This window comes from Nothoprocta perdicaria, unplaced genomic scaffold (assembly GCF_003342845.1).
Source record: "Nothoprocta perdicaria isolate Ctin4 unplaced genomic scaffold, notPer1 scaffold_461, whole genome shotgun sequence".
In the NCBI taxonomy this organism is placed as follows: Eukaryota; Metazoa; Chordata; class Aves; order Tinamiformes; family Tinamidae; genus Nothoprocta; species Nothoprocta perdicaria.
In genome coordinates this window covers 218,664-237,471 of record NW_020455712.1, presented here as the reverse complement: position 1 = coordinate 237,471, position 18,808 = coordinate 218,664, and the positions used below count along the sequence as shown (strand labels likewise).

The following is an 18,808-nucleotide window of genomic DNA, read 5'->3' as shown; positions in this document are numbered from 1 at the left end:
TGTGCTTTGAAAAGTGGTACCACCTTCCAGAGACTCCTTATAATGAAGTAAAATCTGGCACTTTTTGTGCTGCAGAGATGCAGATAAACCATCAAAATGGAAATGAGTTAAAAGCCGCTGAACAAAGGAAAGTATTGGTACCTAAAATAAACTCTAAAGCCAAGAATTCTTCCAGCCTCTRAGTTATTGTTCTTATTTTTTTCCTTAAAAATGTTCTAACAGATTACTTCACTATTTGATTGACATACTGCTTTGTTCAGCTTCAACACATTCTGACATCTTCTGCAGATCAATTAAAATGCAACAGTGTGAAAGATGTAAAAATGAAGATGTCATTTCATCRTTAGGTTGGTAAAAAATGTAATTGAATGAAAATATGAAAGAGGAATGAAAAACATTTGAACACAGCAAGTATAACCTGTAGCTATACCTGACTTATCTGGTACAGTCAAGTACCTACTTGTCTGTAGCTATACCTGACTTGTTTTATTCTACACTGTGTGTAGAATAAAAATAAATGAACAAGTAAGTTCATTTACAAAATAAAAGACAGGAGGAAGGAATAAGATAATAAAATGTACAGTATTAATGCCACCAGCCAGAATGAATTATGAATTTGATTTAGAAATGGGAAAGGGAAAAYACAAGTAGAAAAAAAGAGTAAGCAGGTAAGTCATTGATATATGTGAAAGAAAATCATGTGGGGACAGAATCACTRTGTCTAAAGAAAAAGCCTATAGGTCTTAACCCCTAAACGGAGCATGGATATACACTTCCTGTAGTATCAGGTGACAGGACAGGAATTCTATGCTTTCTATGAGCATAGGAAAAAAAAAAAAAGCATCATTTTGATTTTTTTGGTCCTTTAATTTATGATTTTATGCCAGATAGAAGATGCTCTGTGTAGACAGAGAGTGACTTGGAGGAAAAAGCTGAAATGGCATTATATATGTTTGTATATAATGTCATATATATATATATATATATATGCGTGTGGGAAAAGATGATGTAGGAAAAAATGTGAAAGTCAGGCACAGTGTAACAGACAACTTTGAATCATAGAGGGAATTGAATCTGCATAGTGAAAACAGTGGCCTTTGATTCTCAAAACAAGTATTAGTTTAGCTTCTGGAGAAGCTAATACTGAATTCTTGCTTTGTCCCAATATCCTACTTGACTTGGATCTATCGCTTCTCCTTCCAGTTCTGRTGGTGCAGAGAGATTGCCATCATAGGCCTGTGAGTGGAATCAGTTTGGTTTTTCTGTCTCCTATCCATGAAGTGTACAACTCTCAATTACTCTCAAACTGGCAGTTTCTAGGTAATCCCGGGACTTCCATTTTAGCTCTGATGCAGATTACTGGGATTCCCTTTTGTAGAGACTTTAYAGTTGACTTTAATTTAATTCAGGTGTGTAAGTTTTTACACTCAAAAATCCTCCAAGAAATGAAATTACTATTGTCTATCCAAGGTCTAGGGGGCTGACACGTGAACACAGAAACAGCAGCGTTCCTATTTCCAACATATAAATACAACTAGAGGCATGTATAATTTACAATTCACTATTTTCATCTGGACTATGTAGTTTGTGAGACCCAAGCTGAACTAGATTCTTTCTGAATAATTTGAGTTCACATTATTGAAGTTTGTCAAAGATCTKATTATAAAATCTCTTGAGGGGTATGTGTGTATACACATTCATTTAGCAGCCTGTAGTATCATGTACGGTCTTAACGATAGTGAAATGTAAAACATAGTGTTGCTTGAACATTTAGTCCAATAGACATACACACAAGAAACAAAAAATTCAATGAAATCTTTGAAGCCACCAACTTTTGAGCTTTATAAATCTTTCTCTTCTCCTTTCATTGGAAACACGCTATTCTCTGACCCCAAAGATAAAATCTTAGGCACTGACTGTCCTTATTCGTCTATATATCCTCTATACTCTTATCGTGTCAAAATAACTGTCATAAAAATAAGTACAAAAGCTGATTTTTCAAAAAATCATAGGACTTGCTATTGCACCTCCATTTCCTCTAGCTATGTTAAGTAGGTCTGCAGGAAGGCTGCCTATGCAATATAAACACTGCTASTGCCATATTCTCTTCTCAGATATTTCCATGGGAACCATAGCTTTGTAATTTGGTTGCTGTCTATGATGAACCCTTTTATTTCCCACTAAAAGATCTAGTAATTCATCATAATTCAAAATATCTTTTCAAGGGTATAAGTTTGATAAAGACAACCATTCTGACTGTTTACCCTTTTATTTCCCACTAAAAGATCTTTCCTTCCCTTGCTCCTCAATCCATCTCCCCTCCCTTTTTTTACATCAGCTCTAAAATCAGATAAGCAAAGGTCAGTGTCACTGCTGATGTTCGGAGGGAAGGGGGAAAACTTCCTTCTCTTTTTCTTTCTGCTCACAGGGTAGGAAATGAGCAGGTGGAAACATAGTTTTTAAAAGTGCGTATCCGCAACTCGTGGATTCCAGTGCTGGGTCATAGGGTTTAAAACATTCAATACTGAGCTAWGGCAGATAGAAAAAAAATGACAGTGCTTAAAGCCAGAGTTCTAGTGCAGTTTATGTGGAAATTTAGTATCTTATGTCTAAATGCGACAGTTCTTATCAGTAACACTATCACTGCTATTGGGTTAAGCCCAACTAGATGACATTGGCCCTATTGAACCCCATTTTACTGGCATGTTTCCATCTTTAGGGTACAAGAGCTTGGCTGTTTACAAGTGACTATTAGAGGGCCCATCTCAGGAAYGGATGCAGTGAGAATGATCTAGAGGGGAAAAGTAATTATAAATGTTAAGAGCAAATACAGAAGTAAAATTGGATTACTCAAGAAGATGGAGTTACAGTAGTTGAGAAGAAAAATCAATTGCATGAAACAAACTGTGGTGAGAGAAGATCTATGGAAGCTGGATGGCAGGTTTATAACCTTGGTGGTCAAGGAGTATTTCATAATCAGGCAACACATAGCTTTTTAATATGGAGTTGTAGAATTCACAGGTAAGATGTAACCATTGCTAACACACCAACTTCCCCTGTTGAACACTATTGATTGCTAGAAGAAACTAAACTACCATCACTACTAACAGAATTAAGCTCTTTTCACTTGGAGTTATCTCCTCACCCCAGAGTTTTGAAGTATAACATTACTTTTTCAATGTATTATTGTATGATCTGGCCCATACTAATTCAAGGAAAGCTGTAAAAATTCTTTTGGTCTGTGAACCATTTTCTCTCATTTTCTTCTAGAGAAATGTGCCTTTGGTTACCATTATATTTCTTCCCTCATAAAGACATTGCATGTTCTTCTGGAAAATGATTGATAAAGACAGGTGTTATTTAAATGATGAAGCATGTTGTAATTTGGCCAGTTTTTATATTGTTTCCAAAATTTAGGCTAGTTCATCTAAGCTAATGAAGCATTTTCTCTTTGATAAGACTAGGTTATACTCTGATAATGTTGTCCTGAGACTTCTTTTCCTAATGAGCAGGAGTCTATGATGCTTTGGAAGAGTTAAGGCTTATTCTGACTTAGTGCGAGAGTGTGGTTTATTACCTCCAGTGAAGGATAAAGGAGATTAAATTGGCAAAGGAATAGTACTTTCTACATATTTTAAGTTACATGAGAAGTTGGCTGTTTTCAGAGTAAATCGTGATTTGTTTTATTTCTACTTTCCCAAATGTTCTTGGAGTTTCAGAATACCATGTTGAAACATTTTGCTGCTGTTCAAGCTCCTTAAGCTAATCTCTAAATGTAAGTCTTCTAGCAGGATGGACACATTTTTCTCTATCCTTTTCCATTTTGCCTCCTGTCATTCAGGCAAATGTTTGTACTAGAATCTCTCTGTTAAGCAGAGAGTCTGCTGTTCAAAGAACTGCTCTCTGTAGTTTTGCCATTTTATTGCCTCAGAGGCTGATGGAGAGAAGCTGCTGGGAAGGGGCAGACAGTGTAGGTGGGCTGTAAGGTGTGTGTGCTCAAGGCAGAAAACCATTTTCAGCTATTTCTACCTGGCTTTCTTCTTCACTGCTATAAAAAGAAATTTCCTCCAAAGGAAATACTGGATTTTCCCCTTGACGATCTCTCTTTGATTGTYGGGACTTAATGAACAGCAAACCCAGAAACAGAGAAAAGTGAGCTCTATACAGATCTCTCTCTTCCAACTGAAGAAAAAGCAGATTTTGCCTCTTCTTTTTGTAAATTAATTGAGTCMCTTATGAGTCCCTTTTCCTTCCCCACTCCAAAAAAAWGTCCTCAAAAACTTAATGYTGGAATTCGCTAACTGATGTTAAATGACGCTGCTTCGGCACCAGGGCTCCGGGGCCATCCACCCCGGGGTTACAAAGCACCGACACCAATGTAATGGTATGCTAAGTGAGTTTATTGCTTGCTTCTCACATCCTTTATAGTTTCCCTTCTGGTGGAAGCACTGCAGGCGATGACCGATCYCCAATCACAAGCGTAGCCTGGCAGTATATCCTTATTTGGCAGCGCTATAGRCATGTCCCTAATCTTTCTGTAACATCGTGAGATCTTCCGAACGCCATGCCTTATACTAAATCCTGTCTTATGCTAACTCAATTAATTATGCTAAGCTCCCTACACTTCTAAGCTCCCTACAACTTAATTCACTTTTTAATCTTTAAAGTAATAAATAATAATATGAAGTTCGCAGTGGCTATTTGTCCCAAAGACTTCTGTGGAGAGCCTAAGGAGAATGGGAATTTTCTTTGGCCAGAGCTAAGTATGCAGTTTTCAGAGAGAGACCTATAGTCTGTCATTTTTATGAACAAAAAAATWCTTTGTAAAACCATGGCTTTGCACAAAATTTAAGTTATTACTTACACATCACAGATGATACTGTACTTCCCCTGTCTGCGTATCTGTCCTATAGAAATGCCGCTAACTAAGCTTTGGAGACCAAATTCCTAGAGTGTAGCCATACAAAAGTGACCTGATTCCTGTGTAGTCTAGGGGAGTCTTGCAATTGCCCAAGCTACTGCACAACAGGGCCATCAATCCTCATCACATCCTCCAGCCCATCTCTAACTGTAAACATGCATTTTCAGGGGTGTGCAGTAAGTCTCACACTATTTCTTAGGCATTGCATACAGAACATAATTCATTAAAGGATTTTGTGGGGGAGTCCACTGCTTTATACGCTCCTGCACTAGAAACAGGTACCTGCTAGAGGGGATGGTTCCTGCCCCTTGCAGCGATCACTGTGCCAAATTTTCTCTGGAGGAAGCRAGAAGAGGAAATCTGCTACAGCCTCTATCATATGCCTCTGGCTTTTTACCTTTTGCTACAAGGYCAGTTGCTTACGTAGAATTCCTGCTCTACTGTTCCTGGCTGAGCTCCAGACCAGGTTGACAGATGTCCTCAATCTGCATAGCAGCCATCTGTTCAGAGCCTGGGAGGCTGTCACGAATCATGGAGAGAGTGTGGTGCAGATCATGCACAGGCAGCAGATGCCATTTTGTCCTTCAGCAGCTGCTCTGCACATTAACTGGGGTTTCTGTCAGCTTGGCCACCCTCTTGCCAACACAAATCATACCTTTCCAAGCTACCTCCAGAGCTGATCACTGCCAGGCTACATCAACACACAAGCAGAGAAAGGAGTAGCTTTCACTTAGTGACAAAATGATCTCATATGAAGTCCAGACTGCACAAGGCTGCCCTTTCTCTTCCGCCCCAGATGATCTTGCCTGTGTTCTCCAGTGCATAAACAATATGATACTTGGCTGATGAGATTCACAAAACTGCTTCACTCTTCCAAATGACCCCAGGGGATGGRACATGATTCTCAGGAGAGAATTGTTCTTGGACTGACACAAGACTTTTGTGAGAAACATTTTTGCCATGTGGAATCGCTAAAACCCCAAAGATTCAAACATTTCTGAACAAATGAAAACTTCATTCATTGTTTTCAGAACAACTTTACATGTGAGAAATAGTCTTTATAGGAAGAGGCAATACACAGCAGAGGGCAGGTGGGGGAGGTCCTAGAGATCTAGTGCTGGACATCTGCCACCATAGGCCTGATAGATGAGACTGGGTAAAGGTCTTCTGGAGAAGTTTCTCTTAATGAAATAGGATGTCCTCTGCTTTTCCAGACAAGTGACTTGCAAGAGTGCATGTGCACACAGGGCTCAACTTTGAGGGTTATTTAGGAAATGAACCTGGAAGAACAGTATGATCTTCAGTCGAGTKGTCTGCTCTTTTCAGTAGTTCGGGTTGTTTCTGGATAGCTGTACCAAGGACAAGGAGCTTTTCCGGGAGGGATGAATCATTCTGTGGGAGTAAAGAGAAAAATATTTTGTCCTGGACAAGAGTAATCTTTTCTTACCTATGCAGATGAGCAAAAAGTGAGATAAGAGGTGTTGTGCCCCAATGGTGCAACCAATTCCTAGGCTGCCTGCATGTGCTCCAAGAGCTTGTGTTGTGAGTGCCGACACTGTTCACCAGCCTGGGTGCTTTTATTCAGGTAACTGTAAGTAGCAGTCCAGAAGAGCAGAGACACAGCTCATTTTTTTTCTATTCATCTTTAAAGAAAAAAACATGGAAACAAAATCATGACTTCATATATAATGCAGATCAGTTTGCAGAGGTCCTATAGCCTTTCACATAGCCTTTGTGACATACTGTGGGAGCAGAACCTGAGAAGATCCAAATGAGGAAAACTTACCTTTAATATAAAGTTTTGGAAATATGCATACCAGTTTTAAGCTGCCTTTGTACATTACAAGGTTAAAAAAAAAAAAGAGACCGGCATTCCTTTTCCAGTRCAGTTTGTTTTTTCTCTAGAAAATTTTCTCTTGGTCAGTGTAAGATAGATTTAAAAATCTAAAGAAAACAGCTGAGTGAAAAAAAAAAAAAAAAAAGSTGTATAAATACATACCAGCTTACAGTTTTCAGTCACAGAGCCTTTAAAAAGACTATTTAAATAGGTAATATATAAGTAAGAAATTAGTTTCAAAATATAACTGTGTACTTTCTGATTTCTTTCTTTTTTTGGCCATCTCACATGGGGAATTTGGGAAAAAATTAAATGGAAATGTTGGACTATAGGCAGAGAAGTGATGGTGGTATGAATTTATGCCTGTTTCTCTCCCTATGAAAGATGCCCCTGCAAAATATATTTGTATAAACAATACAAATATACATATAGCTAACAAAAATATTACCATAATTAATATAATTAAGTTTAAATATGCAAGCTAATATATTTTCTATTATATACAATTTAATATATTGTTATATATTATATATAATTATACAAGCAATATAATATGATTATATATACCATATAGAATATATAAAAAAAGCTCCCATTCCACCTCAGTTGGGTGAATTTCTGGTAAAATAATTAGAGAAAAATCATCCTGAGARTAAAGCTGAACTCTACTGTATACGCTCATACGCTGTATGCTCAGCTGTTGAAAAAAACATAGATCATATGAGGACTATGAGGCAGTGAAAGCTCTCCTACCTCCACAGAGTTTGAAGCTGATGGTGGTTGTGATGTTATACATTTAGATCTTGACAATGTCATATATCAATGACATCTCAGYGTTTTGGATATGTTCAGCAGAAGGTGATCTTTACTGTCTTTTAAGAGCTTAGGAGCTTATRCACTCTCAGTTCTTATATACAGATGAGGTGAGCAGCAACTCTTAAAAGGAAATACTTAATGTTGGATTTGGATTCTGTTTAATGTACATTTTTTTTTATTTCATTTCTTCCCTTTCAGATAGGATATGACCATTATCTGAGAAATGTGAAATTAGTTTGCTTTGTTCTTTAGAACTCTCTTGTGTATGATAAATATCTAAACAGATTGTATTGCTATTTATTTATGGAAAAATAATTTGAAAGATGAAATCATGAACTTCCTATAATAAGGCAGAAATGCTAGAGACAATAATTTCAAAAAGTACACTTGAATCACTGAAGTATCTAACAGAAAACCAAATTAAGTCTACTACTTGAATATATATTATAAAGATGCTGTTTGTATGAAGAGTCCTTCTGAAGCCTCACATTGAGATATCTTTCTGTAGTTGCAAAGAAAGAGTATATGGTATTATCACAGGTACTATAGTATATGTTACATATATGTTATTTGAAGTCATTTAAATAATTTCCTCAAAGACAACTTCAGACAGCCCAAACACTCTGAATTTTCTTCTAATTCTTCCAGTTACAGTTAGTATAAAAACTTCCAACTGAAAGAAAATTGATTTCTAACCATCAAAATGTTTCTATTTAATATACTTGTTCTATTATTATTGGTAGTCAGTTTTTAAAGCATTAGGAAATCTCCGCTGAGGTAAATGGGAATAGTACATAAAAATAAAGTATATCTGTAATAACCATTTGAGAATGGGAATTTACAGAAGAGTGGTTATCATTTCTACAACTGTGTATCAAAAATTACTTTTCTACCTGTTTTGTGAAAATCAGCAGCTGAATGGATGAAAGACCCAAATTAATGCCCTGTTTAAGGGGAAGGCAGGGGAAGAACTAAACTGTGATATACTCTTTGACTGTAGCAGTCTGGCCAGGCATGCCCAGAGTTAGAAGTGCTTGTAACATCTGTTGTCTTTTGCCAAGTTTCATAGGGCAAATGCTGACGTTATAGACAAGGAGACAAGGAGAGAGAAAGCTAAGTGGGCAAAGGGCATGAAGCGAGGGAAATACAGCAATTAGTTGAACCACTTGYTTAGTTTTGTATGGGGCTATGTCATTGGTAGCATGCTGACAACAGTAATTTATTATATTAAAAACATTCAAATAATAAGACTTGAAAATGAAAAAGATTAGGGCACTGAAGGCTTGTTAGCAAAAAACAGCTTTAAGCATTTTTTTGCAATAATTAGTAATTATAGCAGTCTCTATTTTTTGGATGGTTATCTTTGGGATGCCTTTACTTTAGGAGGACAAGATGCTGCACATTGCTGTGACCTAAACATATGTCAGTTGCATTACTGGATTACAAATATTTAATGCTTAAGACTGGAATGTTACATACACAGAACTGTCATCATGAACATTTATTATTGAGTTTTTCCTAGCTGGCTTTCAGTARTATTGTCCACTGGTAAACACTGCTGCGTTCACAGCATCTTTTTGCAAATTGTTCAAATTCAGTGTGGCTAAGTTGCAACAAAATCAATAATGTTGCCAGCACTTGAGCAAGAAAAATAGGTGCAGGTATATCTTGTACTGTGGAAAAAGAGAAAGTTGTAGTATGATGGCAAGAAAGATTCATTTCATGTCATACAATTCAGAGTGTTACTTTTAGTTATTTGACTTCTTACTACATGATTGCTGGATGCCATTCCAGGAAGAGGCCTGTTAGATAGATACTAATCCATGAAGGGTCCAGTTCAAATGGGTTTCCTTGGTAGCTCCCAGAAAATTAATCAGAAGGCTTTTTATCAGGAGCATCATTACAGAAGTGAGAAAGATCAGAAGGGTAAGCAGTCTACGGGGACAAGTTTCCTTTTTTTTTTTTTTTTTTTTTTAATAATGTCACGTTTTAAATATTTGTAAGCTAAGAATGTCTTTAGTACAAGACAGCTTGAGTCCTGTTTCCATGCTGTGTAACCTTGTGGTAATTGAAACATCTTTTTCAACTTTGCTTGGCACAGAACTATATAGAACATGTAAAGAACCACATATACTTGTATATGTATATACACATACGAATAAATGCACATTATCAGTAGGATAGCATTAAAAATAGGGATAAGAAATGGATTTTTGAAATAGAAAGTGATAGAAATTACAAGAGATCACTTATGTGTGTGGCGTTCCTAAATGGAGGCAATTTTTGTTATTGCTCATTTTGCTTACATTTGTATTAGAAATAGCAAAAAGAAGAAAAAAGAAACGTGAAAGCTTAGCTTTAGGAAAATCAATGAAAATATGTGTTCAGGAAAGAAGAAGAGAAATTATTGTTTGAATATAAGAAATGGTTACACTTTCCTGTGTGTTTCATAAATGATAGGTAATTTCCAAGGAAGCAATTTCACTATTGAAAATGAGATAATATGAATTTATGTCTGATGGTAGCCTTTTGATTCAGGATATTGCCACAAAACTTACTGAACCTGTGGCAGTTGTTGTTTAGAGGGCTATTTATTCTAAGAAAGAGCTCTGACTGGAAGAAGAAAAAAATCTCTCTTTTTTTTTTTTTGATTTTTGTGTCCAGAAATACTGATTAATAGCATCATGTATTCTYAGTTACATTACAGCTATCACCAGATAAAGCATTACAATCCCTGTAATAGTAATCCTTGATTAAATCTGAACTGAGAAGCAGGAATTCTCTCAGATTTTGGAGATTATAATCTCAATGCCAATAAGTCTATGAGAGGGCAAATGTTTTAAACACTGAGCAATATTGCAAAATACACCTTTGCAAAGGAATAATGATACTTCAGAAAATTCTTTTGCAGGGAAAGAAGGCTAAACAAAATTAACTTGTTTGGCTCTGATTTCCACTTTTAAAAGCTTCCAGCTAAGTATTTGAAGCTAGAAATAAACTCTAGGCATTTGTAGAAGTTCCATCAGCTTTGATATCAAAAGAAAATACGCTCTACTTCAAACACTACAGGCTTCAAATTAGTATTATRACTATGGTGCTATGCTTTTCCAGAAATTTTGTGACTTTGTCAATCTAATTTCACTATTTAATATGTGATAGATATGATGCTCCTGCTGAATTTGTAATACACTGAGGTGAATGATTTTTTGCTTTATTGCTGTTGTTTTAACTAGAGCTACACCAGTTTATGAATGCTGGCTTTTACCTGTCCATTTTCACTATCGAACACTGCTTTTCTTTGTAAACAGTGTACCCACTATCCTATCATAGTGTCATATTCATTTAAGATTTTCTCCACAGATTATTGATATAGGTAAGCCAAGTCAATTTGTTTCTAAAATATTTTCAAACCTTTTTAAACACTGGGTGGTTGAAAACAGTAGAAGAGATGTGACTGGTAACTGCTCTCAAGTATTTTATTCTAATAATACTGCTTTTTTCAAGCAACTAAAGACCACCAAGATTTTAGATTTATATCGAATTACTTATGTTACTGTAAGGGGAGCAGTGTGTTGTAGCAACATTACCTAGAAACTTTTCAAGTTTTGTAGAGCACAAGCATGCATTAAAGAAAGGAGACGGGGAAAGAAAAAGAAGAAAGCAATAGTTGCTCTGTATGCAAATGCCTTCAGAATTTGACCTGTCTGTAAATCTGTAGGCTGGTTGGAACTGTAGCTCCAAGATGTATTTCCTTTAATCATCAAATTATTAATGCTGAAATGTAATTTCTGGCAGTTTAGATGTTAAACATTTTTTTTTTATTACATGCTATTTTATTAGAAAATTTGAGTATCTTGTAGATGAAGTAGAGAAAGGATGAAAAGTGTACCACCTGTATTTCTTTATAATGGGAACTTTAGAGAGAATTTAAATCATTATTATGAAAGAAAGCTTCTCTGAGAATACTGCATTTTTTTTATGCTGAATATAAGGGGTAGTTAAAACATACTTTTTTGAAGTTATGCACAACTGTTCAATCAGCTAAGTGCTGAATTGTGTTCGGTGATATTCACCATTATTTTATATTCAGTTCCACAAATGAATATAAATTCACTCAGACAAATTCAGTCCCTGAAATAGTGATGGAACGCAAAAAACTCCCAAGCCTCCTTTCAGGTTCATGCAGGTACTGGTGCAGAAAGCATTTGCATGGATATTTTTCTCATTCCTGGTAGTCATTTARAAAGCAACAGCAATTGACTCCATGAGTCAGAATGTTCAAAGCCTCTCAAATACAGAGAGGGAGGCAGGCACCTGTGATCAACCGCTAGCACTCACCAACTTTGGTCTTGAAATTGGGGTCCTTGCGTGGTCTGACAGAAGCACAGAGAGCCTCACTCCACATTTTAATGGGATATTTTGGTTCATGGGACACTCACTAGTATTGAATTGGAGGATCAAGGCCTATGGGATGAAAGAGTTATTTCTATAAAACTCATTTCAGAAGGGAAAAAAGAAGATTGTGACAGTTCAAAAACCTGGGGTTTGTTTCTTAGATGATGTATGAGCAGAAACAAGTGATAAAAATCTGCGTTATCTTTTTTTGATTAGCAGCTATGGGCTAATAATAAACCAGTTAGAATACAGTTAATCCAGTGCATTAAAATAAATAAACAGATCATCAGTTGAAGAAGATCCGTAATGATGAAAATAATAAAATAATTTTGTGTTAGATCAAAGAATATCTGTGAAAATGATTATTCAAAGAAAAATACTCTCTGATCTTTAGTGGCGCAATGTAATTCTGTGCATATTTGCAATTTTACATGAGGCAAAACAAATGGACATATGAGTATTTTGATAGTATGCTGCTTCAGGATTTTCTGCTTTTAGGCAGAGGGCAGTGTGTGGACTTGAATTCTGAACACAGCAAATGTGCAGTGCCGCGATTGAGAGACGGGACATAGCTTGATGCAAGCCAAGTGTCGATTTTATTGTTGTTACACACACGTTTATATAGATCAGAAGGTAGCGTGTCTTTACGCGGATTGGGTGCTTCTTCAAATCAGGCACTCCTTGATTGGTTAAATGCAAAAGCAGCTACAAGCAGGTTATAAAAAAGTACTGAGCAACAAATTAAGTCTTATCGACAAACCTAAAGCAGACTAAGTTTATCTACAACCTTGAAACAATACTCCCTTCTACAGCTCCCTTTGGTCAGGACAACCCAGCCTTATCTTGTCTTTCCCAGGGCTTGTGGCCGACAAGTTTCAGCACGTCTTGCTCCAACAGCGGCACTATACTTGAGGCCCTGTCAAGGTTGCTCGAGTCCTGGCCCACATCTCCCCCTTCCTGTTGCACAACAAGAACCCTCCAGTTCTCTTGGGAAGACTCACTGGCTTGCTTCTCAGGAGGTCTGTCTTGGGAGTGGTCCAGTTCGTTGTCCGATGATTGTGGTAATGATTCATGGAAGGGCCGCACACTTTTTGCTGGAATCCATCGAGGGCCTTTTTCTGTTTCGGGATCTCATATGAGCACCGGAGCTTTAGTTTGTGCTTCAAGTGAAGAATTTGCATTAAAGTGTCGAACTATCGGGGGATTATTATCTATTAAAGAACAATTCAAAAAGTTAAAAACATATAAGGCTTTCTGTAGACGCTCCTAAGGGGTAGCAGTCCCTACTCCCCCTTTCTGTTTTTAGCATAGTTTTCAGGGTTCCATGGGCACACTCAACAATGGCTTGGCCCATTATCTGTTTTAACCTGGGTAGGTACCCCTAGCATGGTAGTTTCAATCATTCYACATAGCAGTGCAATTACACAAGGAATACAACGTGTAATACAAATGAATAYTATAAGCAAGAAAAACAGTTCTAGCAACAGCTTTTGCAACCAAAGCGATGCCCATTTGCACTGTGCAAATGGGTCCCAGTTGTCATYGATCTGTTGTTCAGCTTCGTCTTCAAGATCCAAATCTGTTCATTTTTCAGCAGTCTCACAAAATTACTTGAAAAAGTAGGGGGATCCTCAGCCTTAACTTGTACAACTTGATATAGTTTTACAACAGGTCCAAGCACTGCATGCTTTACTCCATGTAATATTAACTGCTGATATTGTTTAAGCATCAACTTATGCACCCCCATATTTGATCCCAGTCTCATTAATCCCCTTTTTTCCCAGTAGACCAAAAATTGCACATCCTCTTCCTCATCATCCACTTACAAATAGTCTTTCAAACATTTTTCTCTGTACTGCAAGCCAAACAAAACTGAGATACCTTCTTTTTGTCCTCCATAATCATTCAAATCAGTTACCAAAAATCACATTTCCTTCTAACATCTTCAAATCATATACCAGCAATTTACATTTCTTTCTTGTTTCATGATCATTTCTCAGAAAAAGCAACAAATCTACATATGGGATTTCATCCCACTTATTCACTTATTTTGCCTCCTGCAAAACAACATGTAAGAGGAGAGCAGGCATCCTTGCTTGGTTGTTGGTTGGTCAGTTCATTACTCAGTGCTCCTGCCTTGCATCCTCTGCTTGGCTCACTTCTTCAATGGACTTCTTGTTTTCCTCTCCTCAAGGCCACCTTMGAGACAAGGCTATGTGCATTGTTACAATAGTGATCAGAATCATTAACTCTTATTTGAACAAATCCAAAAATCATTATGTTAAGTCCAAGCCTTTTTGCMATTTATCAATTCCCGATTTCACAATCATTCATTTCCCCTCAAAGTCTTCACAGCCATGCTCTTGTCCTAAAAGCAAAATCAATAACAGCGTGATTCTGTAGTGTAGCATGACTATCTATATCTGTATCTATATACCTATATACCTATATACCTATATACCTATATACCTATATACCTATATACCTATATCTAAATTATAATAACAATTGTGTAGACTGGGCCAGATAGGCTGGCTCATTGTCCGTTTTAATTTCTCACCCACTAAAGCATAACAATTACTTAGCAACTCCCAGCAAAATGAAGCAGCTACAGAGCAATTACTTAAGAGAGAATATTTTCTAGCCAGATAGTGAGACTGGTCATTCTTCCCATGGTCGAGGTGGCCGACAGGCTCCAAGCTTGCGGGCATCCCCGCAGAGACAAGATCGGTCTCAGTTGGAGTCTCTCCCCGTCTCAGATCCACAATTGTTTTATATCTGGCGTGTCCTGTCACGTAGGGCCCATACGTGTCAGGAGGTGACCAGAGGGCAGGCAAAGCTCCACCTTTATCAATATGCAGCTTTCCCTGGTGTGTGCATACACAGCCACCAGTGAGGGTCTCTGGTCTCACTATGAGGGTCCTACCTTTATTACCTTCATCTCCCTTGCTTCGTGTTTAACCTGTGAACTAGCTTACAGGTCTGCTCCTCTAGCATTGTAAAGGCAGCTAGAAAGTGGCATCAGGCATCACGCATATGACTGCAAGTATGTAATATAAAGCAGCGTTCAGCTATTAGTTGTACTGCAGACCATAGGTCCAAGAGTGCCGAAAAGAGTGAATGTTAGTGACATCGTCTGCAAACCTAGAGGTGTCAGGCTTCAAGGGTTCACCTCCATGGCAGATGATATTGATAACCTGGAGAGGTCTAAATAATTCACTGTGCCTGTTCAGTCGTGATACGGAACATCTGTGTAAGCACTCTGGTGAAAGAAGGCATGAGACAAYCGTGCCTGCTGGAATGTGTCTGGAAGGGTGGCCACCCCAGCGAGGCTGTCAGCATGCTGATCTCCTTCCATTAGAGGACCAGGCAACATTGTAGGAGACCTGATAGGCGTTATAAAGTAAGGAGCATGGTGATGCTTCACGAAATATAAAGATCATTGAGAAAAGCATAACGCCAAGGATCAGCTACTTCCTTCAAGCAGCCTCCTTCTCGTCGGTTAATCAGTCCTGCAACTTACGCTAACAGAAACAATATTAATTACATGTGAAAACATTCRAAAACAGTGAATCACCATCACAAGTTACACAGTTCGCAAAATGTCCATAGACTCAAAAGTTCTGCCACCCCCCTGCCTCGAGACCGCTCAGCTGCTGCCAGCGGGCTAATCTTGGAGTAAGATAACTGAGCAACTTTTGCTCCGTGCCAGAAGAGGGGAAAGAAGGGGGAGCGACCTTGCTTGCTGCCGCTTCCACTGCTTCCCTGTGCCAGGGAGGAGGAGGAGGCATCGCTTTCTCATGGCTGTAGGAGGCAGGCAGAGGAGACGATGAAGGATTTGCTCTGCTGGCTTCTGGCCCTGGGCTCCTGCCTCTTCCTCTGGACGGTTTGAAACGCTGGCTGCGGCACTTGTGTCTGTGCGCGTTGCTGCCCCGCGCTCCGCGATCAGTTTCCCTGCATCAGCTGGCTCTGAAAATTATACTTGGAACGATACTGATTAGCATAACGGCGCCCCTTTCGGCATCTCGGGCAAATCCCAGGGGCCTGGGGCCTGGCACCAGCATTAATGGTCAAACAATTCTTTTTCAGATGGCCAGGTTTACCACAACCATAACAATTTCCGGGCCTCCCGGGGCTTTGCATGGCCGCAAAAGAGGCAGCCATGGCTTCATACTTATGATCCATTGTGCCAAATCTATTACAAGCTTTCACCATTTCCACTAGTGTGGGGKTCGGGAGAGACTTAAGCAATTTTTTGCAATCTACGTTAGCATTTTCTACAGCCAATTTTAACAACAAWATCTCCCGCRCTTCCGYATTGTCTATCTAACGCTCCAGAGCTTGCTTCAGCCTATCAATAAACTGCATATAAGGTTCCCAGGAGTCCTGGGTAATCACAGTAAAGTTTTTTTTTTGCGGTTTTTGTGAATCAGCGACCTTAAGAAGGGCTTTTTTCGCTTCTTCATGAGTCGCCTCAAGAGCTTCCCATGGGATATCCCGGGCTTGAGCTACCGGATCAGAGTGCTGACCTGTACCAGTAAGGTGTTCTATAGTCAGTGCAGCTACGGCAGCCGTGACCCACATAAGTCGTAAGAAGTTTTTTTGGAGTCCCCCCCGGCCAGTGTGACTGCCATAGGGAGTACTGTGTCGGGGTTAGGAGCAATTGTGCGAAAGACATCAAATCAAAACATAGGTATGAAAAACAGAAGATAACAAACTCGCAAAATACGGTGAAGAAAGCCCGTGCTCAGTAACAGTATGCCGCAGCTCCTTAATTACCGAGAAAGGCAAAGCCTCCCACCATGCGCCCCCCGACCCTGATAAATCACGGGGGCTACAATTGTTTTCGCGATCTCAAACTCGCCTTCTTTCAAGGCTTGGCGTTTTATATTAGCCCATACATCTTGTGGGTTAGGGGGGTAGAGGGGGCTCTTGTTCAGGGTTGACTGGACCCGGATCGAAAGGGGGGTATCCCGCAGCACCCACTCTCAAGGGTTCGTTCTTTGGCAGCGCCGGGGGAGCTGTGAGAGGGCATCTTTCCTCCTCCCCTGCTTTATCCTCATTAGTTTTCTCTTGTGCTTTCAGAGTCTCAAAAACAATCCTCCACCAGGGGAACATGTGCTGGGCTTCAGCGTTTCCTGCTGTTGCTTGTCCCATAGTTTCACCCCCACATCATCCCAGAGTTCCCGCGTAAAGACAGAGGATGCGGTTACAGTGGGCATTTTTACTTGTACCCATTTAAGGATCAGCTTGAGGTCATGCCCAGAAATATTCTTTCCATGTTTTTTAAGGAGAGCTTTCATAAACGTCTCTCTCTGGGGAAGATATCTGACTTCCCATGTTTCCCACAGCTCACCTCTCTGCTCCAGTGGGATTGATGCCGACTGGCTCCTGCTTCGTTTCAGCAGCTCATTCAACGTCCTGTGGGACTCGCAGCATGCCACACAGATAGGTGGTTCTYGATCCTTCYGCCAATCCTTAGGATCATGTCGGGGTCACCAATTTGCTGCGACTGAGAGACRGGACATAGCTTGATGCAAGCCAAGTGTCGATTTTATTGTTGTTACACACACGTKTATATAGATCAGAAGGTAGCGTGTCTTTACGCGGATTGGGTRCTTCTTCAAATCAGGCACTCCTTGATTGGTTAAATGCAAAAGCAGCTACAAGCAGGTTATAAAAAAGTAMTGAGCAACAAATTAAGTCTTATCGACAAACCTAAAGCAGACTAAGTTTATCTACAACCTTGAAACAATACTCCCTTCTACAGCTCCSTTTGGTCAGGACGACCCAGCCTTATCTTGTCTTTCCCAGGACTTGTGGCCGACAAGTTCCAGCACGTCTTGCTCCAACAGCGGCACTATACTTGAGGCCCTGTCAAGGTTGCTCGAGTCCTGGCCCACAGTGCAGTGGATGAAGTGACCTCCTGAGCTCACCAACTTCCATTGCTGAATTTGAAAAGAGCATGTTTTGAGGAATAGAAAGTGGGGAACTGCTGGCTATTTCTGCAGTAAATATTGAAAGGGTTTCTGGCTTAAACTAATAATATGTAAGAGAAACACTTCTGGCTTAACTTTTGTCATAAATATTTCAAAGCTATATTCTCTCCTCACTGGTGGCAGTAGTTTCTTGAGGCACAGAGCTCTTTCTCTGCATGCTGGGCTTAGTTAGTATTAAGACTTCTCTTCAGAAAATACCCCCTCCAGAAAGTGTGCAGAATTAAATTATCATCATTGCTGCAGAGCTTAGAAAAAAAACATGCTTGTGTAATGCGGTAAAGATAGACCTCAAAACCAGTTTCTGTGATGTTTTGCAAGACAGAGACTTTCATCATTGGATGAATGTTAAAAGAAAATAGAAGTGTTGCTTCTATTTGTTTGAGTTTTTAAATTAAAACTACTGTGACTAATTCTCTTGTAAGTTCCTCAGGTTTATATCTGTACAGCAGTATTAATTTCAATGGAGTTCCCTCAGATTGAGATAAAATATAGTTTGTTATCTGCCTTGAGCTCACTTTCTTGTGGTTATACTTGACGCACATCTTCYGGTGATTTTCTCCCAGTACACTAGCAGCTGTTTAAGGGTACTAAAATTGAGAGATTGTTGTTTAGCTGCAAACATCAATAATAATAATAATRAACTCCATACATTTTTATTCTTGTGGCTTATTTTATTATTATTAATTATAGAAATTGACAGTGAGAGAGAGAAGTTTCATGGAATTACTTGAAACGTCTATCAAGATTCTTTTGAGCATACATTAAGAAAGTACCTTGAATTATACTAACTGAAAGGAACAGTCAAAGAGTAAAAGTATTTACACTGAATGCATGGCAGGC

The 18,808-nt window shown here is 38.8% G+C and overlaps 1 long non-coding RNA gene across 1 annotated transcript; it reads right to left on the bottom strand.

Annotated features, from left to right (window-relative positions):
- Positions 1–5,929: 5,929 nt before the first annotated feature.
- LOC112953832 lies at positions 5,930–17,526 on the bottom strand. Its single transcript, XR_003250626.1, has 3 exons — positions 12,971–17,526; positions 11,913–12,038; positions 5,930–6,313 (listed from the first exon to the last, which is right to left on the bottom strand). It is a non-coding gene; the product is annotated as an uncharacterized LOC112953832 (long non-coding RNA).
- Positions 17,527–18,808: the final 1,282 nt, after the last annotated feature.